At 38.6% G+C, this 16398-nt stretch overlaps 1 long non-coding RNA gene across 1 annotated transcript; it reads right to left on the bottom strand.

Moving 5' to 3' along the window:
- Positions 1–434: 434 nt before the first annotated feature.
- Positions 435–1622, bottom strand: LOC109217371. Its single transcript, XR_002066623.1, has 4 exons — positions 1143–1622; positions 957–1032; positions 758–821; positions 435–634 (listed from the first exon to the last, which is right to left on the bottom strand). It is a non-coding gene; the product is annotated as an uncharacterized LOC109217371 (long non-coding RNA).
- Between the last annotated feature and the right edge of the window lie 14776 nt (positions 1623–16398).

Consider the following 16398-nt stretch of genomic DNA (forward strand, 5'->3'; position numbering starts at 1 on the left):
TTCTCTTATGAATTATTTTGTAGCTACGACCATTCTCACACTGAACTATCTTCTCCATCTTTCATTAATCGAGCTGAAGCTTAATTTTGGGATTACTGATATGTATAACTTGTATCATAGCTGAAATCATCAATCTGTAGGAAATTTTTTCTTTTTTTGGTAACAGCTTGTACATAGGATTTATAAGTTCGGTAAAGTTTTTGTGATACAAAACAGGAGGGATAATGGTGTACTCGCTGCTTCTTAAAGATTTGATGTGTGCATAACCTCTGCACCTTTAATGTTATGTTTGCAGAATTTTGTAACAGGACTATTTGGCATATTGTAAACTAGATTTTCTATTTGCATAAGTTGTGCAATGTCAAAAACTTAGTTTCAGTGGTGGAAACTGGAACAATGAAGGACATTATAATATTTTATTCTTTATGGGGTACTCCAACAAGAACAGCCAGTTTAAGTTTCATTAGCATGTACTTCCAGTAAAACTAATGTAGTAATAAGAACATAAAATAAGGAAATTTGACGACAGAAAACATACATCATGGACATATTCAAATGCTGAAATCATAGCATCAATATGCCCAGTATATTCAACACTCTTGTCTACTCTGCCATCAGTCATCTTAGCAATTACCTAATCAAACAAGAATCCAATAAAAGATGATCAACTTCAGCTCACACCTTTTTTTTTTTTTTTTTTTTTTTTTTTTTTTTTTTTTTTTACTGATCTATTAGCAAACTAAGGAAATAAGAGTACCTCTTGAACTGGTTTATTATGATCCTTTGGATTCACAAACTGTCGCACCAAATTTCTTTCTTAGCTGTAGAAAATAGGCAAAATGGATGAATGAGTTGAGACAAGCTATAAGAAAGGAATTAAATAAGATAAAGGATGAAGAATGTTGAAGATTCAAGTGAAACATATCAAGGCACCTGTGTAGGTACAACTTAATTACCTAACTCAAATCTGCTAGGAATTAAATCAACATCAATTATCCTTGAAGCACCAACAATTCTTGCTCCTTCTGCAGCCTGACCAAATGGGATCACATTATTAATAAGATTCCTTAAAGTAACATATGGGAAAGAACATAGATAGAAAAATCATTGAAAATTATTTGCAATATGGATAGAGTACTCACAGCACAGCCCCGAGTCCAAATATGGCCACACTTGATCCTTTTGTTGGTTTAGCCACATTCACAGTAGCACTAAGTTCTAGAAAAATAGCATTTGATCAATCGAAAATTGAACTCCTCACATGAAACTACTATTTGAGATGCATAATTTATTGTTGTTTATCGTATACATGTGGAGATTCCACAACAGAGCGCACAACCTTTGTCAAGAGGGGTTGATTTTAACAACACAACCAACATGAACCACAGTGTACTCACTAAAAGTAGAGGTCCCAACAAAATGGTAAATGGGCTTTCCATTAATGGAAAACCTTGACTGTCCATCGTGAATCATCAATCCCCTATCAGTGTTAATCCTTAAGTGGCTGCACATATATAGCTTATAAGGAGGGAGAATGCTATTCAGACTTACTATAGGACGCAGGTGTACAATTCACAAATGCAACCGAACTCACAAACCGAAGGCACAGAAGTGACGGATAAATAGATGTTTACTGCAATTAGCACTCTCATACATTCAGATTGCTTGGGGTCGTATGTTTTAATATTACATCCTACATAAAATTTACTTTGACAAAAGTCACGTGTTAACCCTACTTTACTTTTGACACGTTGCTTTACACCGCTCAAACGAATATATCTACACTCTGTTTCCTTTTGACACGTTGCTTTACACGTTGCTTTGCTTTTAAAGGTGTTAGAATGATTTTACCTTTTGGAAGCAGAGATGAAAGCAAGGACACATTTGAGAAAATTTTGGATTTGTCGATAGCTTTCATTTCTTTGATATATGGTAAAGAGCACATATCTGTATTTAGTATATGGTTCATAACATAGTATTACTGTATTAGAGCTAAATAAGTTTAGCTGATTGTCACTGTTAATGCTTCCTTGTTCTTTATTTGCATTTTTATAGGAAAAAAAGAACTATTAACCACTAATCGATCTTGCATATTATGTTACTGTGTTTGATGTGGCCAATCCTACAATTTGTGTATTTACTGTCATTATATGAGCTCTCTGATGCATTGTTATTTTGGTACCTATAAAGAATAGAGTACCTAATGATATTTTGTTTAAACAAAGGAGAACTTTGATGTAGCTATAACGCTTACAATATGCTTAACAAGTGACAATATATTTTATGTGTTATATATCTTTCTAACTAAAAGGATGTGTCATGTCTTCAATTATTGTATGCATAGTTCTTATAGTTGTCTGTAGAAGTATTCTGGGGTTTTGTGGAAAATGGATATGTCCCAGGTCTGATGTGATTTTGTGGAAATATATAAAATTCTGTCGTCACTGATCAATAGATCAACACTAGCAAAACTCTACTACTGCTTTGTTGCACCAATGGCAAAGCTGGTTGTTATGCTTTCGCGTTATTTGACTCTAATTTACACTCCTCTTCATCTTTTTGGCAATTATGCAGAGTACAATATGTATGAAGCTTATTGTTCGTATTAAGTATATCTAAATAGCAGGTGTTCAATTGATGACAAACTGAGTTAAGTTTTCTTGGTCAACAATCTTTTGCTTATGTTGTGCCAATAGAATGGCTGACTGTTATGGTTTTGCCTCATTTGAGCTCTAATGTAGATTTTTTTTTACTGTTCTGTTCTGAAAAATCTGTGGATGCTTTGTTTCTCTCCATTGTCCTTGGTATAATATTCGTGTAAACTTCTTATTGGAAAAAGGTGCAGCCTTGAACTTATATGCCTTTGCTCTTTATGTTTTGCTGTCATGTATTTATAGTATACTAAGTGTTATCTGTTGTTCCCTTTTAAATATTTGTAGAAAATAATGTACACCAATGTTCATGTGTTGTTTGTCTTTGTTTCAGACTAATAAAAAAAGTCATTGTATTGTAGGTTGCAAAAGTGATTGGCCGACACTCATAAAACTTAAATTTCTTCGTGAATGGATCGTCAACAAAAAAGAAAACAACCTTGCATAACAACAGAAAATCATGATAGTAATGCCAAGCGGCGTGAACTGTATCATGATATGGCCACGGCTAAAAAGAACGCACTTCTTGCAACGACGCCTCATGATTTTCATTCATAATATTGGTGAAGTTTTTGTGCTAAGAATTTCTTGATGGTAATTACAATTTATGCTAACTTTGTAACCACACTTAGTTTCTACTTTAGATTCAATTTTCTTCATCTTCAAATGATTTCTAAAAAGTATTTTATGATTTTTGATTCGTATTAACTGCTTGAGATTAATGTGTTTTTTGTGTGGGTGAAATGCAGCGAGAATAAAGGTTCATGAGCTGAGGGGCAAGTCGAAGACTGAGTTGTTGGCTCAGTTGAAGGATCTGAAGGCTGACCTTGCTCTTCTCCGTGTTGCTAAAGTCACCGGTGGTGCCCCTAACAAGCTATCCAAAATGTTTTCTACCTCTATTGTTAAACCTTGCAATAAAAAATTGTTGACTGGTACTAATTTGTTTGTAATTTTAGTTTATGTAATTTTCTTTTTAAATGTACATATCGTGTGAGATGTGTTGCCTAAACATAAAACAGGTAGTTTACGATTTTGGTCTATGCTAGATTTTATTAGCATTTGCCATATAACTTATATATATATATATATATATATATATATGTTGGGCTTTTAAGTATATGATATGCTTTAAATAGGGTGAATGGGAAATGGAGGGAAATGAAATTTTTAAGTGAAATTTTAGGTCCCCCCCCCCAAAGGGACATTGTCCCATATTGGAAGAGGAAGAGGTTTTCTATGGATATATAAGCATTTGCTCTTCTTCTAGCTCTTAAAGAGTTGAGAAGAAGGCAAGCCTTGCGCCGTCGTCGTCGCTCGGCTTCGGCTTCGGATTTGGTCAAATGATTGATTAATTGATTAATTTTTTGGATTTATTTTGTGAGGAAATAATCCATAACCTTGGGTACTAGGAGGGGATTAAATTCCTTAAGGAAACACTGTGCATTCAGTGGGCTCGAATTAAAATTCTGTTTCTATTTTTTTCATTTCTGTTTATGTTCATTTATATTTTCCAGAATTATTTTACAAATACAGTTTACTAACAAGCTTAAAGAATTTAATATATTTTCTGTATTTGTACTCACTATTTCTGGAGAGTAAAACCTTTGTGGTTTTGTACTCTATTGGAGATTAAAATCTACGTGATTTTAACGTTTGTGTCATTCTTTTACAGAAATGACTAATGATAATGTGAACCAAGCTGTTCCAATGGTGACTGCCAATGCCTCAACGAGCCGAACAACACCGGCAACATTGGCACCGGCGGAAAAACCCGGAAGATTTTCTGGGATTGATTTCAAGAGCTGGCAGCAAAAGATGTTCTTCTATTTGACTACTCTAAGTCTCCAGAAGTTCATCAAGTAAGATGTTCCTGTGATGTCCGATGAAACTCCAGAAACTGAACGCTTTCTCGTGATTGAGGCGTGGAAGCATTCAGATTTTTGTGCAAGAATTATATTCTAAGCGGGCTAGAGGATGCTATGTATAACGTCTATAGTGGCGTGAAAACGTCAAAAGAACTGTGGACTGCGCTTGAAAAGAAATACAAAATCGAAGATGCCGTGTTGAAGAAGTTCGTTGCTGCAAAGTTTTTTGACTACAAAATGGTAGATAGCAAGTCTGTTATTGCCCAAGTCCAGGAATTGCAAGTGATTATTCACGATCTCCTTGCTGAAGGTATAAATCAAATTAATACTGATGTTGAAAGTAGTAATCTTAGTATTTTTACTAACAGAAATTTCATTGAAGGTCTTGTCATCAATGAAGCATTCCAAGTAGCAGCGATGATTGAGAAGTTGCCTCCTTTGTGGAAGGACTTCAAAAACTACTTGAAACACAAACGCAAGGAGATGTCCCTTGAAGATCTCATTATTCGGTTGAGAATCGAAGAGGACAACAAAGCTGTTGAAAAGAGAGGCTGTGGAAACTCAACAATAATGGGAGCAAGTATTGTTGAAGAGAACAAAAAGAGGAAGAAGGCTTCTGGACCGAAATACAACCCAAGCAGGAAGTGTTTGGTGGAAATTGCTACAACTGTGGAAAAATCGGACACAAATCTACGGAGTGTCGTGCTCTGAAGAAAGACAAGAAGAAGGGTCAAGCAAACATGGTTGAATAGCATGATGATGTTGATGAATTATGTGCCATGCTTTCCAAATGCAACTTGGTGGGCAATCCTAAAGAGTGGTGGATTGATTCTGGAGCCACTCGCCATGTTTGTGCTGTTAGAGAAGCTTTTGCTACTTATGCTCCTGTTGGACCCGATGAGACGCTTTCTATGGGAAATGCTGCAAAGGCCAAGATTGAAGGATGTGGGAAGATATTTTTCAAAATGACTTCCGGCAAAGTGGTGACTTTGAACAACGTCCTTCATGTTCCCGAGATTAGGAAGAATTGAGTCTCCACTGGACTTCTTGTTAAGAATGGTTTTAAATGTGTTTTTATTTCCGATAAGGTTGTAATAAGTAAGAACAAAATATTTGTAGGAAAAGGTTACCTCACTGAGGGCCTTTTCAAGATAAATGTAATGGTTGTTGAAAATAATAATAAAATTTCAGCTTCGTTTTACTTACTTGAGTCAAATGAATTATGGCATATACGTTTTGGTCTGTTAATTATAAAACCTTACGAAAAATGATTAATTTGGATGTATTGCCTAAATTTTAATGCGACAAATCAAAATGTCAAATATGTGTGGAATCTAAGTATGTTAAACATCCTTATAAGTAAGTTAAAAGGAATTCAGATCCTTTAGACTTAATTCACACTGATATTTGCGATATGAAGTCAATACCATCTCGCAGCGGAAAGAAGTATTTCATAACTTTTATTGACGATAGTACTCGATATTGCTATGTTTGCTTACTTAATAGTAAAGATGAAGCAATAGACGCATTCACGCAATACAAAAATGAAGTTGAAACGCAACTTAACAAGAAAATCAAAATGATAAGAAGTGATAGAGGAGACGATGAATGCATTATTGATAAGTTCTGGTTTGCCGCGGAACTTGGGGGGGAGGGGGGGGGGGGAAGCCGTTCGTACGGCTAGCCGAATACTAAATCGAGCACCCCATAGCAAAACACAATCCATTCCATATGAAAAACGGAAAGGAAGGAAAGCCAACTTGAATTATTTTAAAGTGTGGGGGTGTTTGGCAAAAGTGCAAGTTCCTAAACCCAAAAGGGTAAAAATAGGACCGAAAACCGTTGATTGTGTTTTCATAGGATATGCGACTAATAGTAAAGCATATCGATTTCTGGTTCATAAATCAGAAAATCCCGACATTCATAATAATACGGTTATAGAATCAGATAACGCTGAGTTCTTTGAAAATATATATCCGTATAAAAAAGAAGTGAGTCGATTGGTGAAGGATCTAAACGACCTCACTACAAAAAATCAGAATTATTGTGGCGGTTATATTACGGCGGTTCCAAATAACCGCCACAAAATATAATTAAAAATGGCGTTTTACCAGCTGCCGGATTAAAAAAAATTTTATAGCGGCGATTATTTCGTATTGTGGCGGTTAGAAACGCCGTAATATTTTACCCAATATATTTTAACTGTTCCCTCAATAAGTTTTAGTATTTCCCCCACATTTTGAGACTCCCTCCAGAATTTCCCCTTTCCCTCCATAGGTCTCGTATATCTTTCCCCCAATTTCTATTTCCCCCAATTCCTTCCCCCGATTCATTCTTATTGAAGGCTGCTGGAATGTAAAACTCACAATCTCCAAACAATTGCAGCTGAGGTAATGCGTTCCCCTCTAATAACGCTGGAAACATATTCCTGAAACATTTACAGTTTAGCACTAATTGAACTCCCAATTTTCTAACTTCAGATTCTTCTATTTCTCCCAATCTATTTCTCCGGCTAGAAGAATTGAGATTCAAATTAAAAAAAGTACATGAAATTCATTTAGCAGCTTCAATAATCTCAGCTAATGTAGCGATTAGGGTTCATGTTTAGTACCAAAAGTTCTTTTTCTCTTTATTAGGGTTCATGCATGTAGCGATTTTCCCCAATTTTGTTCTAATTTTTTTTCCTCAGTATGATAATCTATGATTCATTCAGTCAATTAAATATATAACATCCAAAATAGTAATCTATTACTAGAAAGACATTAATGTTCTAATGGTTTCAGTTTTTCTTTTTATTTTGAGTCCATTTTTTGTTATTTTTCTGTTCAATTAGTTTAGTACTTCTTTAAATGTTTGCTGCTTTGTTTGGTATCTTGATATGTAGCCGAGAGATCAAAATCTATTGGTGAAGCTATTGGGATCGACATCCACAGTAAAACATTTGAGAGGTATCAGTTTAATATTGTCCTTTCTTTTGAGCAGATTTCTTTTTATTAAAAGGTAGATTGATTATTTTTTTGGTCACTAGCGGATTAGCAGAGCTTTCTGCGATAATAGGTTCAACTTATCTATCAAACGGTTACAAATTGTATAGGTAGAAAGATATGATATCCAACTGTAAGAATCTGAAGTAGTAAGTTAACAGTTTGACACTGTGTATGAGCAAATTTTTTTAGAGAAAAACTTAGTTCAGATTAAGTGAATATATTCACTAATTATTGCAGGTTATGTTTTGCCTTAGGCTTTATGGATTTTGAAACTAAAAGCAAAAATGCAGGAGTAATCTGAAGTTAAACTTTATCTGTACAAGAAACCAAAATAGTACTTTCGTTTCAAGTTCTAGTAGACCATTTCTTAATTTGTTTACCATTTAAAGAGCTGTATTTGACATTCAACAATTCTGTAGTTGAAGAGATTATAATATGAGTTTGTGTTCGAAATTAATTAATGTAGAAGTAATGTGACTTTTCATGTTAATTAAGTTGGCAATGGCTTTTCAAATTAAGTGGATATATTCAGAGGTTATATTTTTCACATATAAGCTTTTGAACTATCTTTTTAGTTTTAATATTGTGATGTTATCTTATGTCTTCCTTTCTAGCCATGCCAATTGATAAATCTTGGATTAGCAAACCACGAAACACACCTGAATATGCAGATGGTCTAAGATAATTTTTGGATTTTGCTTTTGAGCACGGGTCAATTGATGGGCGCGTAATTAAGTGTCCGTGTCGAAAATGTGGTTTTAACAAATGGCAAAGAAGAGATGTAGTTGAAGAGCACTTGATTCTTAAACCTTTTCCAAAAAACTACAAATTTTGGTATTGCCATGGTGAAGAATCAAATGCAACCGTGCAACAGACTTCTCAGAGCACCCATATCATAGAAGATAATTTACAGCCCCAAGATCCAATGGAAGTTATGATTAATAATCCGTTTGGGTTCACCCGGAACAATGTCAACGAGCCTGGTGCGTCTTCTAATCATATAAATAGAGAAGAAATATTTGATGAAGGGCACGTTGAGGGGCATAATGAAGATTATACAAATTCTTATGAATTGGTCGAAGATGCAATCAACCATTATACGAAGGGTGTACGAAGTATTCCAAATTGTCCTTTCTTATCAAAATGTGTCATATAAAGTGTCTTTGTCGAATGACTGACAAGACGATGAGTATGATATTAGAATTGTTAAAAGATGCCTTTGATGCCAAGATTCCTGGTTCTTTTTATGAGGCCAAGAAAACAATCACAAACTTGGTCTTAATTATACCAAGATACATGCCTGTCCAAATGATTGTATGTTATATTTTGGAAAAGATGAAGGCTTGCAAGAATGCAAAAGATGCAAGTCATCTAGGTGGAAGGATAATAAGAAGAAGCAGCCTGTAAGGATATTGCGCTACTTTCCACTAAAGCCAAGGTTGCAAAGATTGTTCATGTGCTCTAAAACTGCCGAGTCTATGAGATGGCAGTGTAGCCAAGATGGATTGATGAGGCATCCCAGGGATTCTCAGGCTTGGAAAACTTTTGACTTGCTTCATCCTGAATTTGTTGTAGATCCTCGAAATGTACGGCTAGGCCTAGCTAGTGACGGTTTCAATCCTTTTGGAGCAATGGCAACTAACTATAGTATCTGGCCAGTGGTACTTATTCCATACAACCGTCCTCCTTGGGAGTGCATGAAACAAACTTCATTCATACTCTCAATGATCATTCCAGGGAAACAAATGCCGGGCAATGACAAAGATGTGTATTTACAACCTCTCATCCAAGAGTTGAGGGAATTGTGGTACGATGGAGTGCAGACATTAGATTCTTCAAAGAATGAAATATTTAAAATGCGAGGAGCATTGATGTGGACAATTAGTGGTTTTCCTGGTCTTGGTACATTATCTGGATGGAATACATACACTCAGTTTGCTTGCCCCACGTGTAACTTTGATATAGACTCTTGCAGTGACGACCCTGTGACGACCCGACCCGTCGTCACGTGAGTTACCGCCCCGTTTCCCCCATGTTATGCTTCTTCATGTTTCATTATCAGTATTTGATGTGTTAGAGTGGGTTTGGAATGGTTTTGATAAGAAATAAGACACTTAGTCTCTTTTAAGAAGGCTTAAGTTGGAAAAGTCAACCGGATGTTGACTTCTGTGTTAGAGGGCTCGGATTTGTATTTCGATGATTTGGTCAGCTTCGGGGGATGATTTGTGACTTAGGAGTGTAATCAAAAGTGATTTTTGGAGGTCCGGAGTAGAATTAGGCTTGAATTGGCGAAGTTAGTATTTTGGCGAATTCCGGTTGGTAGGTGAGATTTTGATCCGGGGGTCGGAATGAGATTCCGAGAGTTGCTGTAGCTTCGTTAGGTGATGTTGGATGTGTGTGCAAAATTTCAGGTCATTCGGAGGTGTTTTGGTTGGGTTTCTGATCGAATGCGTGTTTCAGAAGTTTTAGAAGAACTTAGGCTTGAATTCGATGAGAAATGATGGTTTTAGTGTTGTTTCAGGTGTTTTAATGATTGGAGCAAGTTTGAATAAGGTGTTGGATCATGTTTGTATTTTTGGTTGAGGTCCCGAGGGCCTCGGGGTGATTTCGGATGGCTAACGGGAAGTGTTGAACTTAGGAGATTGCAGAACCTGTGCTGCTTCTGGTATTTTCGCTCCTGCGGAAATGGGACCGCAGAAGCGGTACCGCAGAAGCGAGTCAAGAACCGCAGAAGCGACAGGCATCACAGGTGCGGAGATGCTGACCGCATCTGCGGAGTCGCGGATGCGACAGTAGGACCGCAGATGCGGATTTTTGGAAGGCTAAAGGAAACCGCACCTGCGTTAAAGGAATCGCAGATGCGAGACCGCAGAAGCGGCTCCCCATCGCAAAAGCGAAAGTCGCAGATGCGGCTATGTAGCCGCAGATGCGGAAATAACTGGTCAGAAAGGGTTTTAATTCCCTTCGCGAAATTTTACAGAAAACATATTTTTAACTTTGGACTTGGGGTGTTCTTGAGCGATTTTGAAGAGGAAATTCAAGGACTTCGATCAGGTAAGCATTCTTGGACTTAGAACACAATTTTATCATGCAAATACATGGAATTACACTGAAAACTCAAGAAATTAAGGTCAAAAATGGTGGTTTAGGGCTTGAAACCTAAGAGAACAAAAATGGGAATTTGAGGGGTCATTTGGACTCCGATTTTGGTGTTCTTTATATTTATAGACTCGTGGCGAGATAAGGAATCCGGTGATGTAAAATTTATAATTTTTCGAGAAGTGGGCCCGGGGCTCGGGTTTTGCCAACTTCGTGATTTTCGATGTTTTTCGAGTCTTTTCGATTGGGTTATATTCCCTTAGCATATTGTGACGTTTTCGTTGTGGTTTTGGTTAGATTCGACGCACGGAGAGGTGAATTCGAAAGGCAAGGGCATAGCAAGCTAGGACATTGGCCGGCTTGAGGTTAGTAATAAATGTAAATGCTGTGTTGAGGGTTCGAAACCCCGAATTTGCATAACGTAGTGCTATGTGAGGTGACTTGCACGCCGGATAACGGGCGTGGGGTAGAGCACCGTCAGGGATTGCAACTCGGTCCGTCCCGCTTAATAAAATTGATACCTATTTGATTGTAGATTTGTAATATCCTTATAAAAATAGATTAATTATCATAATTGGGCTTCGTGCCAACTACTTGAATCCTTCAGGGATTATTTTAATGGTTTCTTACCATATTTATAAATATTAAACTCAGTCCTTGTATTTAATACTGTGTTTGAAATCTCAGCCATTTTCTTAAATTAGAAATTAAGTTAATATTTTTAAATGAAGTTTGGGTTAAATATTTTTATACTATTGTGTGATTTTGGACTGAGTATGGGATCGGGCTGCACGCCGCAGCAGTATTATAATGATATTGATATGAGGCCAAGGGCCTGTTTGATGCCACGAGATGGCTTATTATTGCGCTTGGGTCGTAAGGGGCCCCTCCCGGAGTCTGCACACCCCCAGTGAGCGCCGTCAACGTTAAATAAATGGAGCGGGCTGCACGGCCGCAGCGGGGTACTGGAGGTACCGGTTTTTGTGTTGCATTGCATACTTGATTGCCATTTACTTATTTGTCTGTTGTGGTATTTCTATAATTGTATTCATTAGTTTATTGAGTTGATATGATTTAGATTGAGCTGCTGTAATTATAGCTTACTTTGTGCCTGTCCAGGATTTCTTACTCTCAACCCTTATTTATGTTTATTACTTTCTGAGTTGGAAGTACTCACAATACTCCCTGCACCTTGTGTGCAGATCCAGGTACACCAAAGGGTGAGTGAGGGCTTGTTAGCTGAGCAGCAGTTATCTGGGAGTGTCGAGGTAGCTGCATGGCGTTCGCAGCCTTGATCTCTCCCTTCTATCTTTCATTATTTTATTCGTATTATTTTCCTAGTCGGACTTGTAATAGGTGAATAATCTGCTTCTAGAGGCTCATGTTCGTGACACCAGATTCTGTGGGCTATTTAGTATTTTACTTTGGGATTTTCGAATGTTAGAGATTATATCAGAATTTCCGCACTAAATTGGTATTATAGTAGTGAACATTTATTTATTTAATTAGATTATTTGGCTAAGGTTGTGTAAATGGTCGGGCTTGCCTAGCAATGTGTTGGGCGCCATCACGACCGGGGTTTGGATCGTGACAAGGTGGTATCAGAGCTTAGGTTACTTGGTCTCGCGAGTCATGAGCCGGTTTTGTAGAGTCTCGTGGATCCGTACGGAGACGTCTGTACTTATCCTCGAGAGGCTGCAGAACCTTTAGGAAAACTTCACATTCTTGAATTCTTATCGTGCGTTCTTGATTCAGCTTGAAAAGAAACTCTTGAAATTCATTTGACGTGTTCGTACGCGCGCGTGAGCACTCAGTAATAGATGTGCCTAATAGCTTGTGATGCCCTGATCGAGGGGTGAGACGTGATCTTTGTGAGTTGATGTCGGGCCAGTTGGGTGGACTTGAGGCCGGATTTTGCTTATGGCTTGAGCACCAAGATGCTGATTATGTGAGCTGTGTTTTTGAACTTATACGTTCGGCATTGTCCCCATTAGTGGGAATGATAGTTGGGTAGCTATGTGATGAGTACGTTAGCACTGCGAGAGGTATCTATATGACTTGGAAGTGGCGAGGAAGGCCTGCTGGATGATAGAAGAACTATTAGGTATTTGAATTTTCATCGTGATTCGAGGTATAGCTTCGAGTTATGGGCGTGTGAAGAATCTTTTCAAGATCCTAGTTGGGAGTGAAGTAAGTTGCATATTACGGTATGAGTTCAGACTCAGGAAGACGAAGTACCTATGTAATGTGTATAATGGTGGAAGACATACAGAAATGTTATATTGAGGCGAAAACAGGTGGGTTATCTCCCGCGGAGTGTTCTAAAGTGGTGTGATCCTTATGTGTATGTTAGGATATCTCATTTACAAGTAAAGAAAATGTGTTGAAATCTAAATTGGTCGCTTAGGGAGTGGATGTATCTGTCGTGAAGGTGAATGTGAGAATTGCAGAAGAGTTAAATTCTAACTGATCTATGATTTCACAAGCCTATAGAGGATTTGAGTTAATCTCACTATGATATCATGACAGCAATAGAGTACATGCGTAGGATTTATTGAGTGCGTTTTGATCTATGGCTTCGAGCCAAGTTGGGGAGTTTGCTATTGATTAAGTTTATTGCACGGCTAGGTGCTATGTTCGTTCCAGTTTGAGGCGCGTTGGTGAGTTAGTTGTGGCTTGCGGAGATTGGGGTCGAGGATGGCTGTGAAGGAATTTATTTTTATTTTCAAAGGTTATACGGTACCTCGTATGTGTGTGAGAATCACAGAATTTGTTAAGTTGCTGCTAGTAAAGGGCGCTCGGTGTATAGAGTAGGGACATGCGTGCTTGTAATGTGACGAGGTCATATCTTGCGGTGTCGGAGTGCTAACGAGGCACGGGTGGTTCTGTTCATTTGACCAGGCTAAATGCAGTTAAATAGAGTAAATGACTCTCGAGAATGGTACTAATGTGGTCGAGATTCTACATGTGACAATTGGGTATCTTGAATTTGTATATGTGATTAGAACTGAGTCTCCATTGGGAGAGGTCAAGATGTGTAATTTTTCTATGTCAATTATGGGCTCCTATGTAGCACTATCAGGAAGGTGCAAGTAATGGTTCGGTATTCGTAGAATGTTCTAGGATGTTTTGATTTGCGATGTAGCAGTTGGAAGGTACGAAATGGTTCGTGGGATGTAAGACAGCATGGTCTCGTGATTCAAAGTCACTCGGGATGAGTGCGGATAGATGGTGTTATATGTTGAATGCAGTTACTATTATTTCTAGGGCAATCAGGGTAAGTCGAAAGAAGATGGATTGGTTAGCCAAATATCTGTTGGCATATTGGTGGTAGAGATCAATTCCTTCAGCATGATCAGGTTACGCGTGTGATTTGCGGCGGTTTAGGTGAGGCCTGTCGTCCGCCGTAAACAATGTTATTCGAGAGTACTCCATTATTATGGGTCTGTGACATGTAGGCGGATCCCGAAAGGGTTATGGTGGGTTAGACCACTACTTAGAGATTTGCATATTCTACGGTTATGAGAATTCACCTGTGTGTTGCTATGGTTCTCCTGAAGTGAGTTAAGTGGGAAGTTTTATATGATGAAGTGTTAATCTAATAATGGTTCTGAAGTTGTGATGAAGAGCGTGTCCTATCGTATGTGGGCATGTTGGGTGCAATGAGCGGTATGGAATTTGAAGTGAAGATAGAGGTAACAGCTCGGTATGGACAAGGATGTCACGAGCTCGGATGAGCAGGGAAGTAGTTTCGACGTTTAAGGTAAGTCGGTATTGTCTTCAGCATCACCTGAGAACAGTGTTTTGTGAAAGGGCTTTGCATCCTGGTTAATGATCCTTGATCGCTTTTCAGCAATTGTGCAGTCGGTGGTTTGGGGGCACGACCCAGTTATTCGTAATGGTAGGTTGTGGGAGGGTGTCCCACAGGAAAATTGTGTAAGTATGGCAGTTAGTCACTTGATTGATTGAAGACTTGAACCAAATATGAAGGTTGCGATAATATCATTGAATTGAGAAAAATATGACCGGAGGACACTCAGTCTATTGAGTTGTGGACTACGGATGATTCCTCCGACTGTGATGGATGTTCCTATGTGTTACGAGCGGAAGATGAGCTGTTAGGGACCTTTGAAAGGTAATTAACCTAGTTCAGTGCGAGCAGGATCAGCTTGAGGTCGGCGGATGGATTCAAATGTGAATATGGGCTCTATGTCAGGCCAAACAGGTTCATTTCAGTGATGCGCTCCTTATGGAGGAGGAGTCAGGGGGTTATTCCGTTGTTAGATATTTTATGCAGTGACACACTATGCCGTGTGGGTTTTGAGACGGGTTGAGAAAATGCTTATGTGTTGAGGATTCGCGTAGAAATGATGTGCATGAGCGAAATGGCTCTCGAGATTCAGATTGTACATCGCACCTCAGTTGAGCTTGAGTTGTGGTAGCTTATAGCGCTATATGTCCCCTCAGGGATGGTATTGTGCACTTAGCATACTTGTGACCGAAATTCGGTATTTTATATTAATGAGCAATTTAGCTTGATGTACACCTCTTTAGGTGAGTGTTATGTGTGGATCGGGTGGCACGCCGCCATGAGTGTGTTATTTGGATCGGGTTGCGCCGCAACAGTATGATTTTGAGCATGGTTTTCTATATGCCATTTTAATATACCTTGCTTCTTATCTTTCTAAGGAGAGCACATAGTAGTGCGTGAGTTAGGCAGTTCCTTTCAGAGTTCTTTTTCTTNGCCAAATATCTGTTGGCATATTGGTGGTAGAGATCAATTCCTTCAGCATGATCAGGTTACGCGTGTGATTTGCGGCGGTTCAGGTGAGGCCTGTCGTCCGCCGTAAACGATGTTATTCGAGAGTACTCCATTATTATGGGTCTGTGACGTGTAGGCGGATCCCGAAAGGGTTATGGTGGGTTAGACCACTACTTAGAGATTTGCATATTCTACGGTTATGAGAATTCACCTGTGTGTTGCTATGGTTCTCCTGAAGTGAGTTAAGTGGGAAGTTTTATATGATGAAGTGTTAATCTAACAATGGTTCCGAAGTTGTGATGAAGAGCGTGTCCTATCGTATGTGGGCATGTTGGGTGCAATGAGTGGTATGGAATTTGAAGTGAAGATAGAGGTAACAGCTCGGTATGGACAAGGATGTCACGAGCTCGGATGAGCAGGGAAGTAGTTTCGACGTTTAAGGTAAGTCGGTATTGTCTTCAGCATCACCTGAGAACGGTGTTTTGTAAAAAGGCTTTGCATCCTATTTGATAATTCCTGATTGCTTTTCAGCGTTAGTGCGGCCGATGGTTTGGAGGTACGACCCAGTTATCTGTAATGGTAGGTTGTGGGAGGGTGTCCCACAGGAAGAGTGTGTAAGTATGGCAGTTAGTCACTTGATTTATTGGAGACTTGAACCAAGTATGAAGGTTGTGTTAATATCGTTGAATTGAGAATATATGCCCGGAGGGCACTCAGTCTATTGAGTTATGGACTACGGATGATTCCTCCGACTGTGATGGATGTTCCTATGTGTTACGAGCGGAAGATGAGTTGTTAGGGACCTTTGAAAGGTAATTAACCTAGTTCAGTGCGAGCAGGATCAGCTTGAGGTCGGCGGATGGATTCAAATGTGAATATGGGCTCTATATCAGGCCAAACGGGTTCATTTCAGTGATGCGCTCCTTATGGAGGAGGAGTCAGGGGGTTATTCCGTTGTCAGATATTTTATGCAGTGATACACTATGCCGTGTAGGTTTTGAGACGGTTTGAGAAAATGCTTATATGTTGAGGAT

The sequence above is a fragment of the Nicotiana attenuata genome, unplaced genomic scaffold, assembly GCF_001879085.1.
Source record: "Nicotiana attenuata strain UT unplaced genomic scaffold, NIATTr2, whole genome shotgun sequence".
Taxonomy (NCBI): Eukaryota; Viridiplantae; Streptophyta; class Magnoliopsida; order Solanales; family Solanaceae; genus Nicotiana; species Nicotiana attenuata.